Here is a 6,000-nt window from a genome sequence, read left to right as displayed (position 1 = left end):
AGTTTTGCATGTGCTCTGTGCTGAAACTGTGACTGCTCAAAATCAATAATTTACATTTTTCTTCTCTCTAGGGAGATTGGGCAGTGGTGTCACGGATTTCATACTAGAACTTTCAAGTTCAAAAATGAGCTGGCAGGTATGCACTATGATCTCCTCTCTGCTGATGCTTCATCAGAGTTATGCCAGATTTGCTAAAGAGCAGTTCTGGATACTTGTGAATATTGCCAGTAGACTAAGTGCAGAAAATACAGATTTTAATTACATGTAATTAATACAGTCGGATAATCTTCATAGCACTAAATCTGTGCAAAAAAAAAGCCTTATACAGAATACATGGTTACAGCCCTTCTTTAAATCAAAATACAACTTGAATGATGATTTTGACCTACCAACAGTTTACGTATTTTATTTTAAAAGGTTTTACAAAATCTAGTGTAAATAGTTAACGACAGTTATTTTTGTTCATACAATTGTACAATTTTGATTCTAGACAACAGTGGTGCAGAATATGAGAGGAAGGTTTCTCAGGAAGAAAACAGAAAACTGGCTGTGTGGACTAATCAAAGGTTACTGAAAACTTAAAATGGTAAGTATCAAACATGAATCAATAAAGATTTCCTTCAATTTGTAGTGCTGTTATTATTTACATGGTTAGGATGGTTCGTAGCACTGTCAGCCCTTAACTGTGTGTGCTGGTTTGGTGGCTGGTCCCGTCAGTGTCCCCAGGTTGGACTTCCCGGCTGCTTGTGATCCTGCTGGACCAGCTGTGTCTGAAGTACTCCGTGTTTGCTCATGCTGGGAGACCCGTGAGCATTGCACATCTCCTCTTAACATAACCAGTCCAACCTTTCCTTACCCATTTTCAATGTGACAGGGAGTTTTTCTATTTAAAAAAATAGAAAATGTAAAGTGAACACTAACCAGATTGCAAACAATCCTTCTAAATGCCTAGTGATACAGATGAAGAAACCTCATGTTTTACTAACCAGAAGACAGAACTAAATTAAGAAATAATTAAATGAATTACAGGGGGGGGGAAAAAACAATGAAAAGAAGCGGGAATTACAGGATAATCGTGGTAGCTGCAGCCTGTGGAGAACATCTCTTCAAACAAGACTTTGCAGAGGCTCCACTTGTTCCTCACAGGAATGAATCCCTGTCGTGGTGGGTGCCAGCAAGTCCTTCGAGGCCGCTGTGTAGGAAATGTGCGTGACACGGCTTCCCCTTGCCTTCGGTAGACATCTTTTCCTTCCACATTTGAAACTATCTTCTACTTTTGCTTCTTCAGGTTGAGCTCGAGGGTCTCTAGAGTACAGGATTAGGCCCCAAGGAGAAGGTGGGCTGCAGAAAAATGTTCCTGTTGTTGCAAATGTGAAGAGAGGTTTTGGCAGCCGGCGTAGCGAGGTAGAGGAGCACAGGTTTGGCTGACGTGAAACGCAGAAGGAGCGGGGCAATCCCCCGGTCGCTTTGTTCAGGCCAGAGGCCGCCAGCGCGGCTGCAGCACCGCGCTGCAGGTGCGACGCCCCTTTCTCGCCTTATTTGTGCTCGATGCGCTGAAGCCAAACGCCGCCGCTTGCGTTCCTGGCCTGCAGCCGACCCGCCCGACCGCCGGCCGGGGGGACAGCGGCCGCTGCTGGGTGCGGCGCTCTCCCGGCCCCGGCGCCGTGCGGGGCACCCCCCTCAGGGAGCGCTGCCCCCTCCTCCCCCGCTGCCGGGCGGCCGCTCGGATGGGAGCCTCCGTTCGTCCTGGCTGCCGCCGCCGAGCAGGGCCGAAGCGCGGGGCTGCCGCCTAAAAAGGATCCGGGAAGCTCCCACCGGCGCGGACCCGCCAAGGCACGGACGGGGTTCGAACCCGTGATCTTCGGTTTACGAGACCGACGCCTTACCACTTGGCCACCGCGCCTGCGTTAACGGGCTCTCCCGACGCCCTTCTATCGCTGGCGCCACTCCCGCGCGGCGGCGGCGCTGCCGACCGCCCTCGCCAACCGCGCGCCAGCAGCGGGCGGCCGCCTCCGCCACGCCCCCGCCCCCCGCCGCGTGCGCCTGCGCCGGCACCTGGCGGCCGTCGGGCGCTGTGGCGGGCGGGGTCCGACCTGGCGGCGTGCGCGCGGCCGTTTCTCCCTCAGGCGCGGGGGGAGCGGCAGTGGGTTCCCCTCGGTAGGTGTCCGCTGAGGAGGCGGAATTCGTGGGAGCGGGCTGAGGAAAGTCCCTCTCCCCGTGGGAGCGGCGAGGAGCTGCCCCGTCCGTCTGTGGAGACGCCCGCAAGGGCAGCGCCCGCTTCCCGCGTCGGCCTCAGCGAGGGACGGGGCTCCGGGGCGCTCCCGCCTCTGAGGGCGGCCGGGCCGGGCGCGGGCTGCGGCGGCAGAGAGGTGTTCCCCGGGGAGGGTGTGGTTTTGTGGTGCCGCCGGTGACTGGGGCGTGCAGCTGTGCTGCAGCGGGGCTTTTCTTTACCGAAAGATGGCACTCGTACATTTAGGTCGGTAGATGTATTGGCCGCGATGGAGTCTTCCTCGGACCGGAAAGAACAGCGTAGAGAGGGGGTGGGGGGAAGCGGGAGTAAAACTTTCCTCCTCCGAGGAAAGAAGCAGAAATGCAAAACGTTGGGATAATTAAATGGTAAATATTAAATTAAACTCACTAAGTGCCTGGTACTTGTTTCCTGTAAAAACTTAGTGTCGTGAAATGCAGAAAAGATACTAAAATACATATTTTTCTAGATTTGGGCTCCTAGGTATTTACAAGTGTGACCTGAAAACAAAGCTTTTAGTTTTCATTTGCCGTTCATTGTGGAGATCCCTTTAAATACCCTATGAAACTTTTGCTGGACACGCAAGCTGTATTCTGTCTTCCTGGATAAAAGGAATTTTGTTTATTCACCTGTGGGGGGTACTGATCCCAGCTAGGATCAGTCTTTTTTTTTTCTTTTTTTTTTATGGAAGAAGCATGTAAACATGTTAACAGAGGAACCTCTGTAAAGGTTGAGATCAGAGTTACTAATTTGGTGGTGCTGCAATGCAGGTGTGTTAAAAGATTAATATATCTGTATCCTTTTGGGATTTTCTTTGACCTGTCATCAGGAAAACTCACGCCTGATGGCTTGACTGTATGAACAAACTTCAGTTCTTTAAAAGCTGCCATTGGTTAGCTTCTGTGTGATAACTCTATGTGTGCCTCTGTTTCAGCAAACAGCAATTTGAATTAGCTTCACCTGCAGTGAAAGGTGTCTCATTTAAATTACCTTACTGGATAGTCAGCCCATGTTAAGTGTGTTTGCTACTACCCTGGGATAGCTGTCCCAAAGGTGATTTGTTCTGTTTTTCCCGTCCTTATGGGCATAACTGATGGCCTGGCCAACCCGAACACTTGCTGGAGTTTATCTGCTAGTCTTGCTCATCACTAGCGTCAAAGGACATACCCTCATCTGGACCATGGAAAGCTGGGAAGCGAGGATAGTACTGTTGTATTCTGCTTTTGTCTTGATTGTTGTGATCACTGCAGCACTTTGAAAGTGTGATGATGTGTAGGAGTGGAAACTGCCTCACCCAACTCTCACACCTGTAACTTTTATGATAAGGGGTGACCTCAGAGGGCCAGTTAACATCTTAGCTGACTGAAGAAGAGTTACTCCTGGTATTACCAAGCTGGCAGCAGGAAGGAGTTAGATTTTAACAAATCATGTTTGACTGATGCCCTTCCATTTCTGGCCTTCTAGCTTATTACAAAATATGCTGCTCTTTTATCTGCTATACTTGCCAGTTGTAACTTGTCATCACAGTTCCTGCGTAGCTCGCGTGTGTTTGTTTTATTTGTGTTTTTGTATCTTTGTGAGCTGAGAAGTAATTTTGTGATGGGAGGAAGCAGAGGGGACTATTGGAATTACATGTGGAATTCAGGAGTTGTATCTTTTCAAATGCACTACATTTTTAATAAATGTATTTGGATGGCATCAGAAATAGTATCTAATGGTAAAGCAACTTCTAATGCTAAATTTCTTCCTTAACTGTATGGGGAGATTAGAGTTTTCGTTTGAAATCATAAAGGTCTTCTGAGTAGATGAAGAGGAAAGACTCGATTGGGTTTAAAAAAAGTTGCCTACTCTCTGAACCTAACTTCCTCAGTGTGTCTGGAAAAAATGTTACTATCTATCAATCTAAAGTGCTGTGTAATGGTGAGCTGATTTATCAGAGCAATAGTTTTTATAACTAAAAATGTAAATTTGATTTTAAAACGTGTAATGGCCAGTGGTTTCTTTTGACCTCTGGATACTTTTGTCTGAACGTGTCTTTTATGTCGGTCACTACCCTTGTTTGAGCTCTGTGTGAAAGCCCTTATTCTTTATGCTGAATCCTCCTTATGCAGTGTTCTCTTCTGACAAACCCTGTTTTAAAACACAACATGAATTTCCTAAAGGAAAGTTTTGAGAAGACTCTGATGCTGAAAAGATAATGTCAGAGATTTTGTTGGAAGGAGAAGATAATCACCAGATTTTCTTCTTCCTTCCCTAAGCTTCACTCCTATGAGATGGAGGTGTTGCTTTAGGAGAGGGCTTTGATGTCTGTTTTAATGTACAAAACTAGGCCTTTCTACAAATCTCCCCCACTCTCTCAAGGAGATACAGGGCAACAGTCATATTTATGCAGAATTTGTGCCACTGTATAACTGAGTTTATAAAGACTTGCTATGGGGTAGCTGGAATGCTCCTCAGTTATGAGTTACTTAAGCTTAGACTTCGTCCTAGCTTTATGAAAGAATGTTTCTGTTCACTATTTTAACTTCTAATCAACAGCAGTTGTCTCGGAGGGATTCGAGAATGATGCAGTGTTACGGTAGAGTGGCCCTGCAGTCCTTGTTCTGCAGAGAAGACTGGAGACTCATCTTCAGGTAATTTTTTATGTGAAGGGAAATATTTCTTAAGAGTTACTCTGTAAATGTATAGATAAACACTTAAAGGAAAAAAAACCCCTCTAGCTGTTGCATCTCAGATGTTACTTTGATCCTCTTTTAGGAAGGTCTCGGTGGGATTGTAGACTATAGTATGAGGTGTGGGGAAATGTATGTGACTTTGCTATCAAGGAAACATCTCTGACTTGAGACTACAAATATTCTAAGAAATATGTCACTCTTTAGCAACATTTGTGTAATACACAACAAGCTAATAGGCAGCAGCATATAGCATTTAATATTGTACAGAGTAAAGACAAATGTGATGATGGCCATTTGTAGAACATGGTTTAATAAATTCAGGTTCTATTGAAAACCAGGGTTTAGCTTGTGGAAAAAGTTCATTCAGCAGAATCTCAAGCTTCATCAGTCCTTCCTGTCTTGGTGTTTACCTCATAATACTAATATGGACACAGTTTGGGGGGGAGGGTTATGTGTGTATATTTCTTGGTCTTTGTAAAACAATCAAACCCGCAAACTGCCAGTTGGCACAAAAACAAGTGCTTTATTTCTGATACATTCTAACTATAAATTCTGTAATGCACAAACGTGTAGTCAAAAAGTGCTGCACTTGTTTTGCCATGTTTGTGTTTGGGGTGTGATATCTGAAGGTAAGTTTGTGGCATATATAGCCCACAAACTTTTACAATGGTTAAAGTTCATAAAGAAAAGGTATTTTATGACATTTACAGGGCATATTAATAAGTTTTAATTTGTTCAGTTTTATGGGTACTACTTACTACTTTATGGGTTTTGTAATGCTTGGCTGAGTTCTGATGTCATCAGTGTAGAACAGACTTTAATAAGGAGAGGGTGGGTGATCTAGTATGGGGACTGCCTCCACAAGAGGAAGTATAATAGTAAATATTTAAAGGAAGCAGCTTCATCATGGAAAGAAGCTTTGTGCACATTGAACAGCTCATAGCTCGTTTTCCTGAAGAAATGCCAGAGGTGTTCTAGAACACAAGCTGAGCAGAATACAAAATGCAAATACGAAATCCCACAATCCAGTACCTCTTGAAAACCTTGGAAGAATTCAGGAAAGTCATGAATGAAAGT

General features: G+C 45.4%; 1 long non-coding RNA gene and 1 other non-coding gene across 2 annotated transcripts; both read right to left on the bottom strand.

The window, feature by feature from the left end:
* Positions 1-237: 237 nt before the first annotated feature.
* LOC142415901 (uncharacterized) lies at positions 238-1,700 on the bottom strand. Its single transcript, XR_012777576.1, has 2 exons — positions 1,067-1,700; positions 238-883 (listed from the first exon to the last, which is right to left on the bottom strand). It is a non-coding gene; the product is annotated as an uncharacterized LOC142415901 (long non-coding RNA).
* A 131-nt stretch (positions 1,701-1,831) lies between these two features.
* TRNAT-CGU (transfer RNA threonine (anticodon CGU)) lies at positions 1,832-1,903 on the bottom strand. The gene has a single exon. It is a non-coding gene; the product is annotated as a tRNA-Thr (tRNA).
* Between the last annotated feature and the right edge of the window lie 4,097 nt (positions 1,904-6,000).

This window comes from Mycteria americana, chromosome 12 (genome assembly GCF_035582795.1).
Source record: "Mycteria americana isolate JAX WOST 10 ecotype Jacksonville Zoo and Gardens chromosome 12, USCA_MyAme_1.0, whole genome shotgun sequence".
Classification (NCBI taxonomy): Eukaryota; Metazoa; Chordata; class Aves; order Ciconiiformes; family Ciconiidae; genus Mycteria; species Mycteria americana.
The sequence above is the reverse complement of the archived record's forward strand: the minus strand, read 5'-3'. Positions and strand labels throughout refer to the sequence as shown.